At 40.4% G+C, this 15954-nt stretch overlaps 7 non-coding genes across 7 annotated transcripts; all 7 read left to right on the top strand.

Annotated features, from left to right (window-relative positions):
* The first annotated feature begins 951 nt into the window (after positions 1-951).
* LOC132489623 (small nucleolar RNA SNORD113/SNORD114 family) lies at positions 952-1020 on the top strand. The gene has a single exon (XR_009532018.1). It is a non-coding gene; the product is annotated as a small nucleolar RNA SNORD113/SNORD114 family (small nucleolar RNA).
* Positions 1021-1776: 756 nt separating this feature from the next.
* On the top strand, positions 1777-1848 carry LOC132489638 (small nucleolar RNA SNORD113/SNORD114 family). The gene has a single exon (XR_009532032.1). It is a non-coding gene; the product is annotated as a small nucleolar RNA SNORD113/SNORD114 family (small nucleolar RNA).
* An 895-nt stretch (positions 1849-2743) lies between these two features.
* LOC132489651 (small nucleolar RNA SNORD113/SNORD114 family) lies at positions 2744-2816 on the top strand. Its single transcript, XR_009532045.1, has one exon. It is a non-coding gene; the product is annotated as a small nucleolar RNA SNORD113/SNORD114 family (small nucleolar RNA).
* A 925-nt stretch (positions 2817-3741) lies between these two features.
* On the top strand, positions 3742-3813 carry LOC132489590 (small nucleolar RNA SNORD113/SNORD114 family). Its single transcript, XR_009531991.1, has one exon. It is a non-coding gene; the product is annotated as a small nucleolar RNA SNORD113/SNORD114 family (small nucleolar RNA).
* A 759-nt stretch (positions 3814-4572) lies between these two features.
* On the top strand, positions 4573-4647 carry LOC132489625 (small nucleolar RNA SNORD113/SNORD114 family). Its single transcript, XR_009532020.1, has one exon. It is a non-coding gene; the product is annotated as a small nucleolar RNA SNORD113/SNORD114 family (small nucleolar RNA).
* Positions 4648-6616: 1969 nt separating this feature from the next.
* On the top strand, positions 6617-6762 carry LOC132489680 (small nucleolar RNA SNORA79). The gene has a single exon (XR_009532071.1). It is a non-coding gene; the product is annotated as a small nucleolar RNA SNORA79 (small nucleolar RNA).
* Positions 6763-7830: 1068 nt separating this feature from the next.
* LOC132489656 (small nucleolar RNA SNORD113/SNORD114 family) lies at positions 7831-7904 on the top strand. The gene has a single exon (XR_009532049.1). It is a non-coding gene; the product is annotated as a small nucleolar RNA SNORD113/SNORD114 family (small nucleolar RNA).
* The last annotated feature ends 8050 nt before the right edge of the window (positions 7905-15954 follow it).

Here is a 15954-nt window from a genome sequence, read left to right as displayed (position 1 = left end):
TCTTGTATTCATTTCATAACTTAGATTTGTTACTATTATGGAATTACTGTAGAATCATTAGACAAATATAAATACATACATTAAAAAACAATAGGGTGAAGCATTGTCCAATTATGAATGTATGTTGTGTGGCAAAAGATATTATTAATAAAATTGAAAACATTGATACCTATTCAGAAATGGTGATTAAGTCTCATTTTTTTAATTGTCTGCTCCATGTTGTACTTCTCAGTACAGATGCCCTCGAGCTGCTTTCAGCATCTTCCACCCTCATGAGCTCTACGGCTGCCTGTATATACTAGGAAGACGGAGATTAATGTGAGTAACAGTGAGGTTACTCTCTTGGTTTCAGTTTTTTTTTTTTTAAAGTTATTCATTTAAAAGTGCAAAATAGGGGGCTTCCCTGGTGGCTCAGTGGTTGAGAATCTGTCTGCTAATGCAGGGGACACGGGTTCGAGCCCTGGTCTGGGAAGATCCCATATGCCACGGAGCAACTAGGCCCGTGAGCCACAACTACTGAGCCTGCGTGTCTGGAGCCTGTGCTCTGGAACAAGAGAGGCTGCGATAGTGAGAGGCCCGTGCACCGCAATGAAGAGTGGCCCCCACTTGCCACAGCTAGAGAAAGCCCTCGCACAGAAACGAAGACCCAACACAGCCAAAAATAAATAAATAAATAAATAAATTTTTTAAAAAGTGCAAAATAGATTTAGAGAATGCAACTCTATCTCAGTGACAAATATGGGATAAAGTTGTCATATCAATGTATATATGAAAAACTGAGGATAATTAGTGAGAGATATACTGTTGTGAGAATAATTCCACATATAGATTAGGGACACAAAAAGTATTCTTGAGTTTTTGTGAATCATAACATTTAAAAATGATTATTAATGAGGTAATGATTTAATCAACAAACCTATAGAAATTAATGAAACAAAGGAGGGTCAATATTGGATCAGTGATGACCACTGATGGCGTATGAGTCTTATATGATGCATGTGTGTCTGGAACGTGGTCCAACCTGAAAAAAATCTAGTTCATTATCTCTGTTTGAATTGACCCTTTAAACTAATGGCAGGAATGTATGAGGAAAAATAATATTATAATTTGGAACGGACAATAAATGTACCATGTGTATTTTGCCAAGTGTGTTTTGTCTTTGACAAAAGGATGATAACAGAACCTTGTAAGTAAGAGTCAGTTATTGTTGAGTCAGTTTCCAGTTTGATTTATTAAGAAGACATATATTAACCTATTTTAATAAATACCTCAACAAATATGTAAATGAATGGTGTCATCTATAGATCAATGGGTAGAATGTCTTTTTTTTTATCCTCTGCTCCTCTTTTTGCTCCTCAGAATGGACCCACTCGAGCTTGTTTAAAGATTCTTCCAAAGTCACAAGCTGTATGGTTGCATCTTTTTATTAGGAGTGTGGAGAACAGCATAATAGTCAAAGTTCTTGACTTGGTTTGAGTGGTTTTTTTAAAACAACTATTCACTGTATTATTAAAAAGTATTGAATATAATCAAAGAAAGCCAAGCATACTGATGCTTAATATCAGATTAATATGAAGCATTACATTGATTAATCCATAAATGGAACATTGAGTTCAGTTAATTGAAAGAGATGATTGAAATGAATGAGTCTATAGGTGGATGTTATGAGATATTCAAGAATCTTATTCTTGTCTTTTTTTGGTGATCTACATGTATTTCCTTATTAGTGAATTAGTAAACAAATATTGGTGACATAAAGAGAAAGTTGGCCAATCGTGGTCTAATGATGATGACTAGTGTATGAGTCATATACGATGAATTCTACGTGTCCAGAAGTCTGAGGATCAGCACAAAGGGACTCTATCTATTCATCATATTTTAAGTGACTATAGATAGATTTCAGGATTATACAGTGATCTTTTTCTTGGTCTTTGTGCTCATGAATTTTAAAACTATAATTATAAAAGAATCAATGGCAGAATAAATTAACAAATGTGTAAATGAATAAAGATGAAGAGGGGTGAAGCATTGTTAATTAATAAAATATTTAATCAGCAAAATGAATATTAATATATACTGGAATAGATAATAAAATGGACCAAATATATTATGTCTTGAACTAAATAAGCTTGATATTGACAGTGATAAGTAGTAGCCAGTTATTGCCCTGAGTCAGTTGCATGTTTGATATTTATTGTATTGAAAGAAAAATAAAAATTACCATGAATTAATAAACAGTTAAATGACTATGTACATGGAGGATGGAAATTGTGGATAAATGGAGAGAAGAGAATGTCTCAACTTTTTTTTATCATTATGTCTGGTTGGTACTTTTCAGAATGGATGCACTGAGCTGAACTTAGGTTCTGTCGTGATCAAGGTTATGTTGCCTCTGTGTCAGGAAAGAGAACAGATGAGTAGTAGTAGTCAGAGATCTTATTTTGGTTTCAGTCATTTGTTTGAGTATTCCTGGCATTATTAAAAAGTACTAAATATAATGAAAAATTATCCATAATAGACAATAAGAGATGTCATAGGAACCATCGTGTTGACTAATCAATGTTGAAGTCACTTAATGAAAAAATATAGTGTATATGGGAAAAGATTCTGTAGACAGACTTCAGGAATATTTAAGGATCTTGTTCGTGTGTTTTCTTAAATAATTTGATTTTTGTTAAAATCCATGAATGAATTATTTAATTGATACCAATGTAAAACAAATGAAGAAAATGAGGGTCTAATGTGGACCATTAATGATGTCTGGGGCATGTGAGTCACAGATGATGAGTAGTATGTGTGTGGAACTTGGGGTCAACCTGAGATCTAGTCTATTCCCTCTGTTTGAGATGATCCTATAGACAGATGTCAGCAATATACAAATATCGTGTTCTTATTTAGATTCATAGATTTAGATTTGCTGTTACTAATGAATCAATGATAGAACCATTAAACAAATATAAATAAATAGATAAAGAAGAGGAGGGTGAAGCATTTTTCAACATGAACATATGTGGTGAGACAAAAAATATTGCTCATAAAAGTTTTCATGTTAATATTAAAAAGTTGTTCCTTAAGAAATAAATGATTCAAGAATGTTACCTCTTTGGTTTAGGATCATCTGGACACTGTTTTGTAAGAGTCAATTTTTTGATCTGGATCAGTTCCAAGTTTAAGGTTAGTCCTTTTTTGTTAAGGAAAAATGTATATTTATGCAAAATTAATAAATACCTCAATGAGTAACTGAAATGCAGAAATCAAGGCTCAATGGAGATAAGGTCTGAGTTTTTTTTATTTCTTTGTCCTGCTTTGTACTCTTCAGAATGAATGCACTTGAGCTGATTTAAGCATCTTCCATTGTCAGGAGCTTTCTGGTTACATCTGTGTTAAGAGCATGAAGACCATGTGAGTAATAGTCAAAGTTCTTGTCTTGGTTTGGTTGGTTTGTTTAAGAGTATTCAAAATATTATTAAAAAGTGTGAAAAATAATCAAAGATGGTCAACTCTAGACTAGCAATAAATATGAGATTAATATGATGCATTGTATTATTTATTGAATGTTTGTAAAACTGAGGATATAGTGAAAGATATATATTGATGTGAGAATTATTCTGTGTACAGATTATGTATGTAACAACTCTTCTTGGGTTTTTGTGAATCATAGTGATTTAAAATTATTATTAGTGAATTAGTGATTTGATCAATAAACACATAGAAATGAACGAAGAAAAAGAGGGGCAATACTGGATCGATGATGACTACTGGTGGCGTATGAGTCGTGCATGATGAATACTTGTCTGTAACTCTGAGGTCCAACCGGAAAGAATTACCATAAACTAATAAATATTAAATGACTGAGTCCATGAAAGGTGGAATGCAAACAGTCAGTGCATAGAAGGTCTCAAACTTTACTTTTTATTCTTTTTTGTACTCCTCAGAATGGTCACTCCTGCACTGATTTTAGCATTCTACTGTGGCCTCAAACTCAGTTGTCTTAGGAACATGGAGACCAGTGTGAGTAATAGTCAAAGTTCTTGTCTTGGTTTGGGTGGTTTATGGTGGTCAATGCATTATTAAGAAATAGGAAATATAGGGCCTCCCTGGTGGCGCAGTGGTTGAGAGTCCGCCTGCCGATGCAGGGGATACGGGTTCGTGCCCCGGTCTGGGAGGATCCCATATGCCGCGGAGCGGCTGGGCCCGTGAGCCATGGCCGCTGGGCCTGCGCATCCGGAGCCTGTGCTCCGCAACGGGAGAGGCCACAACAGTGAGAGGCCCGCATACCGCAAAAAAAAAAAAAAAAAAAAAAAAAAAGAAATAGGAAATATAATCAAAGAAGGGCAACCATAGTCCAATAATGGACATGGAAACATGTTGAGGCATCCATGTATGAAACACTGAGGTCAATTCAAGAAACAGATCTAGTGTCTAGGAAATGACTTTATAGATCTACATTAGGGATATCAAGGTTCTTATTTTGGTTTTTTTCTGATTCATGTATATTTCTTTATTTGTAAGTCGTAACTTAATAAATAAAATCAATAGGCAAAGTATAAATGAAGAAAAAAATTCCATGCTTGGACCTTTGCTAACAACTGGTGGTGTCTGAGTCAAGGATGTTGAATAATATGCGTCGGGACATCTGAGGTCCCACAAGAAGAATCTAGTCTATGTCTGTATTGGAAATGATCTTATAGACAGTTGTTTCGAATATTCAGTTATCTTGTTTTTGTGCTTTTGTGGGTCAAGGATAATGATTATATTAGTATAAGTGAATTAATGCATGGAGGTTTAAAAAATAGGAATAAGTGAATAAAAACATGGCCAGTCCTGGACCAACTATCGCAGACGTGATGAAACAAGTATCAGGACTAGTCTATTTTTGAGGAGCTGGGATTCATGTTCCTTATCTCTCAGAATGCAGCACATACAGACAGATGCATGAATTGTCAATGTTCTCATTCTGGGATGTCTTTGGTCTACTGGTTGTTTGTTTTATTACTAATTCGGAAACATGTTTATAAAATTAAATAAAAGATTAAGTGCTGTTTAAATTAAAGAAGGCCAGTGATAAAAGTTTGTCAGGCAGCATGAGCTATTGTGCTCACTGAATTCCACTGCAGAGTTACACAGTCTGTTATCAGCTTGGTGATGAGAAGCAAACTGCGCATGTATTACTATTATTCATGCTATTGCATTGAGCGTGTGCAATTTTATCATTACAGTGAATAAATGAATAAGTTAATAACAGTCACTAGCTCAAAGGGACAAAGTGTGGGCCAGTAATGAGCGTGTCTTGAAATAATTATGATTTAACCAGTTCCATTCAGTTGATGTCCTTCTTAGGACAGAAATTCTGGCTCTTGCTAGTTTGGGTGAGAAGAATATTGATATATACAGTAGCATTTCTGTTCAGGGTTTTGGAGGTTTTAAACGTTGTTCCATTTCTTTAAAAAGAATGAATAGTTTCCGAATTAATTTATGAATAAATAAATAAATAAAGTAGGATTGAGTATTGTTCATTGGTGTGAAACTGCCTTGGAACAAGGGCTGAGATGAATCTAATTCTGCACAAGTAAGGCTCAGAGATTCAGGTGGTTGTATGTATGTGTGGAGCATAGAGACGGATGCCTCACAGATGCTCTTGTCCTTGATTCAGGTACTGGATTCAAAGGTATCCCTCTTTTATGTAAACTTTATCATTGAATTAATTAAATTAAAAGAGGGGTTACTTTTTTGCCAATTGTAGCAAGTAACATGGCCCAAAGTTTTAAGGTTAATCTCAACCTGCTCACCCTGCATCCATTAGCGTATTAGAGCAAAGTCAAAATCTAGTCTGTTTCATTCTTTTTAACATTTGCTTTCTACTCCCCAGAATGGCTTCTCATGGTTAAACGTCATGGCTGGGGAGTCTCTGGGTAAGAAGCCTATAGGCCTGTATACGTGGTACACAAAGTTCTCATCCTTGGGTGGGTAGTTTGCTCATGGGTGTTCACTGTATTACAAAAAAATGGATAAATGTCTACATATGTACACAAAAATTTAAAAGACCAGAGATGAGAATGAATTACACATCAAGGATTAGTATGTAACCAGTCAGTACAACTGTTGAGCTATATATTTTTAAATATCATCCTAGAACACTGAGGTTCATTAATAAACAAACAAATCAGAGGTGTTACCTGTTTGGGATGAAGGTCATTTAGACAGAGAATAGTCATAGTCAATGTTCTTGGTCTAGATCAGTGGTGAGTTCTAGTTTATTTAATTAAGAGAAATAGAAATAAATAATGAAATGAATTAATACCTAAATAGCAAGTCAATCAAGCGGAAAACATGAATCAGTGGAGAGAATTTTGCATATTTGCCTTTTTGGGGCAAAAGATATTCTGTCATATTTTATTTAACATTTTAAAAGTTATAAAAGAATCCATATTCATTTCCTCCTCCCCCACTTTTTTGTGCTATTTGCTTTGTGCTTCACAGAATGGACATGAGCTGATAATCGTTTTGTAATGATCAAGACCTTCATGGTTCATGTGAGTAATGGTCAAGTTCTTGTCTTTGTTGGGGTAACTTATTTAGGATATTCCATGTAGGATTTAAAAGTATGGAATACATTTGATGGCTGTTCCTCTCACTACTTTACATCTTGGGTAGTGGGATTTTAGTCCATCATATAGCAAGCTGATCTGTTTTCACTCAGAGCACCATGCGGATGGATTGTCTGTCCGATAGTGACTCCTGATTTTTGCAGATCGAACAATTGAGAAAAAGAAAGTATGGAATCTAATCAAAGAAGGCCACATAAGGACCAATGATAAGATTGTGTCGTAAACCAAGGTTCGTGAATAATCTGATTCAGCACAACAGACACCTTTTAAAAAATGAAGTTCTACAAATGTATGAACACCAAGGGGGGTAAGGGGGGCGGTGTGGGATGAATTGGGAGATTGGGATTGACCTATATACACTAATATGTATAAAATAGATAACTCATGAGAACCTGCTGTATAGCACAGGAATTCTACCTCACTTCGCTGTATGGTAGAAACTAACACAACGTTGTATAAGAACGATACCCCAATTAAAAAAAAAATGAAGTTCTGACTTCTTAGCTCTGTGGGTAAGGGATCTAGAGTCTCTTGTCTGCAACACTCATAGTTCTTCTTATATTGGGTGGTTCATTTACAGGTGCTTATTGTGTTATTAAAATGAATAACTGAATACAGTAATTAATAACATGAACCAGAGATAAGAATGTGGCATAAGTCATGTGTGCAATTAATTGTTGTCATGGTTACCTCACGTTCACTAAATTAAAACCCAAATCCAGGCCTTTTCATCCGTCAGCATCTTACATTCCACAGGATGGATGGACTATAACTAATTAAATTATTCTCCAATCATGAAGATCTTTACCTAATCCCTCCGGGGGAGGAGCATATCATGCCATGTAAGTAATAAAGTTCTTGGTTTGGGTGGTTAGCTCATGGGTTTCTGTTGTATCATTAACAAAGAATAAATGTAATTAACATTAAATGCCATGCATAGACCTACGATGAGAATGTGTTATGAGCCAAAGTTTATGATTAATGCAATTTAGCACAAATGAAGTACAAGAAAAAAACTTAACTTTTCCCATTCATTTCAAAACTGAAATGTCCCATTTTATGTTTGTCCTGTTGATTATTTAAACATCTCCCTCTTGATAAAGATCTAGGCTGTTACTCATTTAGGAAGTCAGTACTCTAGTTGTTCAGTAGGACAACAGTTTCATGGTTGTTCATTGTATCATCTAAAAATTGTTCAAATTAAATGCAGAAGGGCCACACCTGGACCAATGATGTGAATGGAATGCATCTGAATAAAAATTATGATCAATCATTTTTTGAACCACTGAGGTCCATGGCAAAAAGAGAACTAGTGTATGACTTTTTGGGGAATGATCTCAGGAAAGTTTGAGAATCTAGTTCATAAATATTGGTTTTATACTATTAGTGAATAAATGAATGGATCAATAAGCAAATACATTCAAAAGAAAAGAAAGAGAGGTCAAAACACGGACCAATTTTTAGGATGTGTTATAAAATAAGGAATATAATTACTTCAGTTCTGAAATATGTTGGCCCAATAAGAAAGCATATACATAAAGTTGTTACCACTTTGTGTAGGAAGCAGCTAGAAAGAGGTATTTAATAATCAATGTTCTGCTTTTAGTCTGAAGTGGGTTACTAGATGTTTGATTCGTGAAGGAAACAAAATTAGGATTAAACAAATGGTTAACTAAATGAAAGAGTGCAAAATATGAACCAATGATCAGTGTATGTTATTCTTTTTTCCATCTGCTTTGTGCCCCAGAATGGCCACGCCTTGGTTGTTTTAGTCATTATTTAATGATGAAGATCTTGACTGTTACCTATGTGGCCAAGGAGAGTATAGCTCAGGGTAAGTAAGAGATTAAGTTTTTATTCTTGGTTTGGTCATTTTGTTTATGGATGATGACTATATTCTTTAAAAAGAATAGATGGCTTCATGTAATTATAGAACAAATCAAAGAAGATTATGCAGGGACCAATGATAAGACTTTGTCTGACAAGGTTCGTGGTTAATTCATTTTGCAAAACCAAAAAAAAAAAAAGATTTTTGTTAAAAAATAGATTCAGACTGCTACCTCTTAGAGTAAGAAGAGCATAGATGAATTCTAGGCTTAGTCAAAGATCTTGTTCTTGGGTTGGTTGTGTTTTCCTTGGGTAATAAACAATTAAACAAATTAAAGATAAATATGCTAGTAAAATCACAATGACCACTCATGACCAAGGATGTGATTATTCATGAAACAAGGATTTGTTTAACTCAAGTCAGCTATTTTACCACTCTGTTTAAAGAGTATATAGGGAGATGTAATAGTCAAAGTTTACCCTCTTGTTTGGAAGTGGATTCTTTACTGTTGACTTTACTTTTGAAAATGAGTACCTGACTAAATTAATAAATAAGAGAAAATCCATATATAAAGAAAATTAAAATGACCAAGAGTATTTCAGTGATAACATTTTATGAAACAAGAATTATGAGTGGCCCAGTTTTGCTTCTCTGAGATCCATTTAACCAAAAAGATTTAATCTGTTACCTCTGTTTATAAGGGGGACATAGATATTAAAATATTTGTTGTTTTTGTTGTTGTATTTTAGTGGGTTCTTGGGTGTTACTATGATCATCATTATTATTGTTTAGTAAATCAATCTATGAAAAAGTAAATTAGAAGAGGGCCAGTGATGGAAATGTGTTTTGAAACAAGGGTTATGATTATTATAGTTCTGCACCACTGACATTTATAAAAGTAAAACACTTTTAAAAATATTTGTTTTAATAGCATGTAGTATGCAGTTCATGTTGTACTGAACTAATTTGGCTATTTTTGCATGCTGCTTACCTGGATTTTTTTTTTTACCCTATCTCAGGAGCAAATACTAATGACCTGATTGGAGGTGATGGCAGGAGGTCCCTGTACCCCATATTTTAAAATTTTCTGGCACTTGGTATCTGAGAGAGTGCAAAAATAACTGATACTAAGGTATTAATTTCAGTTCAACAAGTATTGATCCAAATCTGTGTCAGGCTCTGTATTGGTCATGACATTCATATCTAAATCTAATCTAGTTCCAGCAATCAAGTAGCTCTTTGGGATTAGGTGGAGACCTACTGATAAATATAATAATTCAGTATAAATAGGGCAAGTAGATGGGCTTTCTAGAAGCACAGATGGCAGGACTTCAGCTCAGTCTCAAGTATCAGATGCTTTATAAAAGAGAAGATGCCTGTGCCAATGACCACCTCCCTGGGCTGTAAGGTCCAGGGCATTAGGACTCACACTCCTCCTACTCACTGCACAAAGAGCACATGTAATACATGTGTTGAATGAGTCATTGAATGAAAGGTGAATGAAATAATGAATGAATGAAGCAGTGAGTAAGTGAATGAATGAGTCTTTTTTAAAATAATTTTATTTATTTTATTTTATTTATTTTATTTTTGGCTGTGTTGGGTCTTTGTTGCTGCGTGCCGGCTTTCTCTAGTTGCGGCGAGCAGGGGCTACTCTTTGTTGTAGTGTGAGGGCTTCTCACTGTGGTGGCTTCTCTTGTTGTGGAGCACGGGGTCTAGGCAGGTGGGCTTAAGTAGTGTGGCATGTGGGCTCAGTAGTTGTGGCTCGTGGGCTCTAGAGCGCAGGCTCAGTAGTTGTGGCACATAGGCTTTGTTGCCCCGCGGCATGTGGGATCTTCCTGGACCAAAGCTTGAACCCGTGTCCCCTGCATTGGCAGGTGGATTCAAAACCACTCTGCCACCAGGGAAGCCCCTGAATGAGTGTTTGAGTAAACAAAGGAATGGGAAAAAAGGAGTGAAAATGTGGAGTACACAAATGAGTGAACACATTGATAATGCGTAGAGTAACTAAATCAATGAGTACTTAAGTGTATGATGAATTCATGAGTCGATGTGTAGGTACAAATGTCAAGAGGTGGATGGCGAGTGACGAATGAGTAAGTGAAGGAGGGAATGAATGAAAGACTAGTAGTTCAGTGACTCAATAAGAGAAAGATGAGTACGCAGCCAGATGAGTGAATTAATAAGTGGATTCCAGAATGAGTTTATCAGTAAATGGATTAGTGAAAGTTAATTAGTAAGGACAGAATGAGTGAGCCAGTGAGTCAATGAGGAACCAAATGGATTAATTGATGAATAAGTCAAAAAAGGAGTGTGGGCATAAAGAAGTCAATGAAAAGAGGACAAAGTTGAATCATTTAACTAATGACTAAGTGACTAGATAAGTAAGTCAAGGCATGAGACAACTTAATGAGGGAATGGACAGGCAAATGGATGGAGGAATGAATACCTTAGAGTCATTGAATAAAAGAATAATAGTTGAGTGATTAAACGAGTCAATGAATATGTCATCCAAGAATAAATTGAGCGTTCTATGAATGAACGAGTGAATAAGTGAACGAATCAGTCAATGAATGAGTCAGTGACCCGTGTGTGAGGCAATGAGTAGATGAGGTCCCACTGGGCTTCCTTCCCTGACCAGTCCAAAGTCAGCCACACCCCAGCCTCAGAGCACATTCTAAATACCGCATGGAACACCCATCCTACTCCATTGTGGGCATTTGTTTACATGTCACCATTAAACTGACCTGCTCCATGAGCCAAGCACTGGGTCACATTCTTCTCTGTCTCCCCAGGGCCTGCCCAGCCTGAGCCTAGGAGGCGCCCAGTAAATTACTGCTGAATGAATGAATGAATAGCTAAAAATACATGTGCTTTTGTGGAACCGGGACGGCCCTTCTCAGAACGGCCCAGGAGTTCTTCTGCTGGGAGGTGTGCTGTGTGTCAGATGGTCTGTGGCATCCTCCTACCCAAGTGCAAATTCTCCCTTGAGTCCAGCTTCCTGTGGCTGGTGCCAGACAGTGAGACAGGATCCTGGCAGTTCTGACTGCCCTGGACCTTGGCCCATCCTTGGGCAACATTGGCTTGGACTGGTGGAATGGAAGCCCTGGGTCTTCCCGAAAGCTGCCCCGGCCTCTGCCAAGACAGGAGATTGAAAATAACCCAGTCTTGTTTTTATGCCTCTAGTGAGGGAGGCCACTCCTCGCCTTTCATCCTGCTTCTAGCTGTGGGACTTTGGGTTAGACAGGAAGCACTCCGGACCTCCAGCCTCAGCGTCACCTATTAGATGAGAATAACGATACCTACCTGGCTGGATTGTTGTGAGAATTAACCTTGTCTAACAGGAGCTTATTATAAGGCCCTTATCTGGCGTAATACCTATCCTATACATAATAGCATGGTACCAGAGAGGAAAGAGATGCCTCAGAAATTACCCGAAGGAACTGTAATTGATGATGTCAACTGCATTCATTTAAAAGCTCCGAAATGGATGTGGTACCCAAATTCCCCTGTCCCAGAAGAATGGAGAGTTCAACTAAGTTTTGGAAGAATACCAGTTTGGATGGGACAGGCCAGCCCAGACCATGCACATTTAAGGCATCATAACATACCCTCTACCAGGGACAGACAACAAGAAATGTGAGTTGGCAACACTTTTACGCTGTGTGGGGCATTTGCCCAAGATTCTCCCTCCCTCCTGTCCTCCTTCCTTCCCTCCTTCTATTCCTCCCTCCTTCCCTCCAGCAATTACGTATTCAGTATCCACTATTTACCTAATACCGACCACTCCTCTTCCTCTCTTGTCTTGACCAGCTCCTGACCCTGGATTCCGTCTCCCACTCCTGGTCTTGCATCCTTCCTTCTTTTGAACTTGGTGATGATACTTGGTCATCTGGCTTGGAATATAGCCATCTCCTTCACAAGGATTTGATGTCAGCTCAAACCATTCACCTGAATCAGGTAGAACCCCCCTTCTTAACTGTGGGCATCTGGGCCTCTAGTTTTGAGTCTCTGGGTCAACTCTCTCCCATCTGGGCAAACTCCAGTCCCTCCAGAGAGGTGTTCAGACCATGTGGGTAGCAGATGGACCCTCCGAATGCTGAGGGTGAGCAGCATGATCAGCATTGATGCCTTTGGGCTAGTGCCTAAGATGCGGCTGTCAAGTGTGTACACATATGGGAATCAGGTTCTCACATTTCCCCAGAATTCCTGGGTAAACGAGGTGTGCTTCCCACACTGCCTAACACAGATGTCACCTGCCTCTCACATTCGCACAGCCCCCTGCCCCTCCTTTGACTTCCCACATCCCTGTGTCCAAATTTGCCCTTCCTCACTCATTCATCCTTCATCAGTACCACTGACAGAGCCCATATTACATTGTTAAACTATGAGCCACCAATCTCTCCCAAAGGGCTATGAACTTCTTGAAGTTGGGGTCTTCTTTTTGAGTCATGCTCACCCAACAGAAGGTCTGGGCATCTGGAAATGCTTGGCAAATTAATCATTCATTCTTTCATTTACTCAAAAAATATTGGGCCCTTTCTATGGTGCCAGAGGCTGGGTGATAAATAGCAAGAAATAAGACATATCCATCTCTACCCTGGTGGAGCTTCAAGTCTTGAGTGGGAGATAGATTTTAAACAACTATGCATGGCAAAATTACCTGATTACACATGTGACCAGTGCTATGAAGCCCAGGTGCCTGGGGCTTTGTTAACTTGCCAGCTGGACTGGTCTTGACCCTCATGAGAAGCTGCATCTGCTTCTCTCCTGTGTTTTGGGGGGACACTGAAAGGAGGACAAAGCTATAGACTTGGTGGGAGCTGGTCGATGGCTTTGGCTCCCTGGGGTCAATCAGGTCAGCAGAGTCTTTGGACATCCTTGGAGGAAAGAGAGACAAGTGTACTTTGGAGTTTGTGCAGCAGCTGCCTGGTCATTTCCTGGGCAGTTGTGACCAGCCAGCCCACCACAACATTCACTCAAGCACCGTGCTTGTTAAGGAAAGTTCTGTTGAGTGTCAGGGTTTGATCTGCCCTGTCAACTTTCAAGTATTTCTCTTAGACGTGTTGCCAAATGACAAACTGAGGGTAGAATGGAATATGTGTTGATCTTTTTGCTTCCCTCTACTGTATTTCTTTGAGTTTCTCAAAATGGCTGCCTGGGACACTGGCTATCGCTAACATTGCTAGAATGTTCTACAGCACTCCCGCCAAATGGGCATATGTTGTTTCAGTGGCCAGCCCTGATGCCTCCCTCCCTCTGCTTCCAACTCCAGTCCACTCCCTTCAGCATCTCTCCAGGGAGCCCATGAGTCTACGGTTCTCATCACCATCACCCCCATGTTGGTCCAGGCTCCTTGGGCTGTCATCCGCCTCCAACTGGTCTTCTTGCTCCTCCTCCAATTTGCTCTCCTCCCTGTGCATCTTTCTAGAATGACTGAGAAAGAGTCCCCTGCTCCTTAGAGCTCTCTCATGAGTTCCCAAAGCCCAAGGGTGAAGTCCAAGCTCCTTGGCTTCATGCTCAAGGATCCTCATGACTTGGCTTCCCGTCACACCTCCCACTGCAAGCTCCCTGACCTCGTGCATCACCCAGCAGACCATCCCCCCACCCCCCAAGTTTGCGTGCATCTGTGCCCCTGTGCCTTTGCACAAGCTCACCCTTTAGCCCTCTCCCCACGGTGCTCAATCACTGGAGGGCTTGTCCTGCCCCTCCAGATGGGATGAGTCCCTCCACACTCAGAACTGTTCCATGGCCATGAACTTGACTTCCATGCGGAAACCGGTCCTGTTGCTTGGCCATGATCTGGTTAGGCATCTGCCTTCCCAACCAGACCTTGAGCTTCCCGACTGGGGGTGCTCGGCCTTGGGTGCCTCGGACTTCCCACTCTCCAGTACAGAACCTGTGCAGAGTATCTCATCCATCAGTAAGAATACGGGTTGAGTGAAAGAATGAATGAATGCACAAAAGAATGATTGTGAGGCCATGCTGGGGGGAAGATTATATCCCTGGCAGAGACCCGGGGTCCTTGGCGCTGAGGACTAGCACCTCCTCAGGACTGAGGCTGGTCCTTCTCCTCCAGCCAACTCCACTTTGCTTTCTGCCTGTGACTCATTAAGAGATATGTAACCTTAATCCTTGAAATTGCCTGTGATGGAGTGTGTTTTCACTCAATGGCCTGAACATGGGGATTTTATTCCTTTCTTAAACAAATCTCGCTCCCCCAGGAAGTTTGGACAGGATGTGGGCAATCGGACCAGGACTCGAAACTGAACATTTTGCAAAAGGCCCGTTTCAAAATTTGAAACCCCATGGCCACTGGCCAGAGCCGAGTCTGGTTTGTGGGGGTCGCTGGGGCCTCCTCCCAAAGAAGGGAAGGGAAGATTGAAAACAAACCTTCAGCTGTCACTGAATAGGCTGAAGGTTTGCAAGACAGAATTCCGCGGTTTGGTTTTGCTTCTCTGATGAAACTTGAGCGGGCTGGGTCACCCTCATCAGCTCTTCTTTCAAACTTTCGGCGGAGGCCTCAAACCCTCCCGAAGCCAGAGGGGAGTTTGAGCTGGTCCTGAAATCAATGGGACAAGTGTGTGAGCCTACAGGGACCGGGGCTTTGGCCCAGGCCTGGAGGAGAGAGATGCTCAGGGGCAGGCCCGGGGACCATCCAGCCCCACTTGGGGGACCACGGCGACCAGAGGCACCCCTTCCCTTTGGGAGCAGGCCCGGAGGGGCTGTGCACTGGAGCTCAGTGGGCCTGACGTTGGGGAGAAGGAATAATGACGTTATATTGTGTCTGCTGTCACAGCCCAAAGTTTCCACATCTCACCTGGAGATGGGTGACACCCATTCCTCACTGTGGAGACAAGGACACTGGGGTCTGGGGGGAGGGGTGGAGATGTGCCCTGGGTCCCGTCAGGGCCTCAGTTCAGCCAGACAGTCCTGATTCCACATCCTGCGCTCTCCCTGGGCTTTTCCTCAATGGGCACCCGACACACAGAGCAAAGCCTGAGGCCAGGCTCCAGAACCACAGAAGCGGTGGTGCTGGGGCACAGGGCTAGACAGCCCTGGAGATCAGTTCTCAGTGTTCACACCCTGTGGCCCCTGTCCCTGCTGTCCCTGCTGTTTTTGGTGAGTGGACACTGGCCCTGGACTGGCCCCCGAGGACAGGTGTTTCTGTTGTCTCTCGTTCTCTTCTGACTTCTTTGTTCTTTTCTCTGCCAGGAAAGAGAGCAGACAGTGCCCTTGGAGAAGTCACCAGGCCCCTCCAAGTCCCATGCCTGTCATCTGTAAAAGGGAAGTAAATTTCATTCATTTATTCTGCAAACATCTCGAAAGTGCTAAGAGCTGTGCACTGACCAGAGCTCGTGGCCCCTGCATGCAGCTCCGCCCCTGTGGAGCGTGTGCTGTGCCATGGGTTCTTCTCCTGTCCCTGTCCCGGAGCCTCAGAGGTGCTCACTCACATGAGGGATCTCCCACTTGCCTTTTCTTCCTCACGTCTTCCCTCCACTGGCCTCCCAGGCTCAC

Source organism: Mesoplodon densirostris, chromosome 4, assembly GCF_025265405.1.
Source record: "Mesoplodon densirostris isolate mMesDen1 chromosome 4, mMesDen1 primary haplotype, whole genome shotgun sequence".
NCBI classification, from domain to species: Eukaryota; Metazoa; Chordata; class Mammalia; order Artiodactyla; family Ziphiidae; genus Mesoplodon; species Mesoplodon densirostris.
The sequence above is the reverse complement of the archived record's forward strand: the minus strand, read 5'-3'. Positions and strand labels throughout refer to the sequence as shown.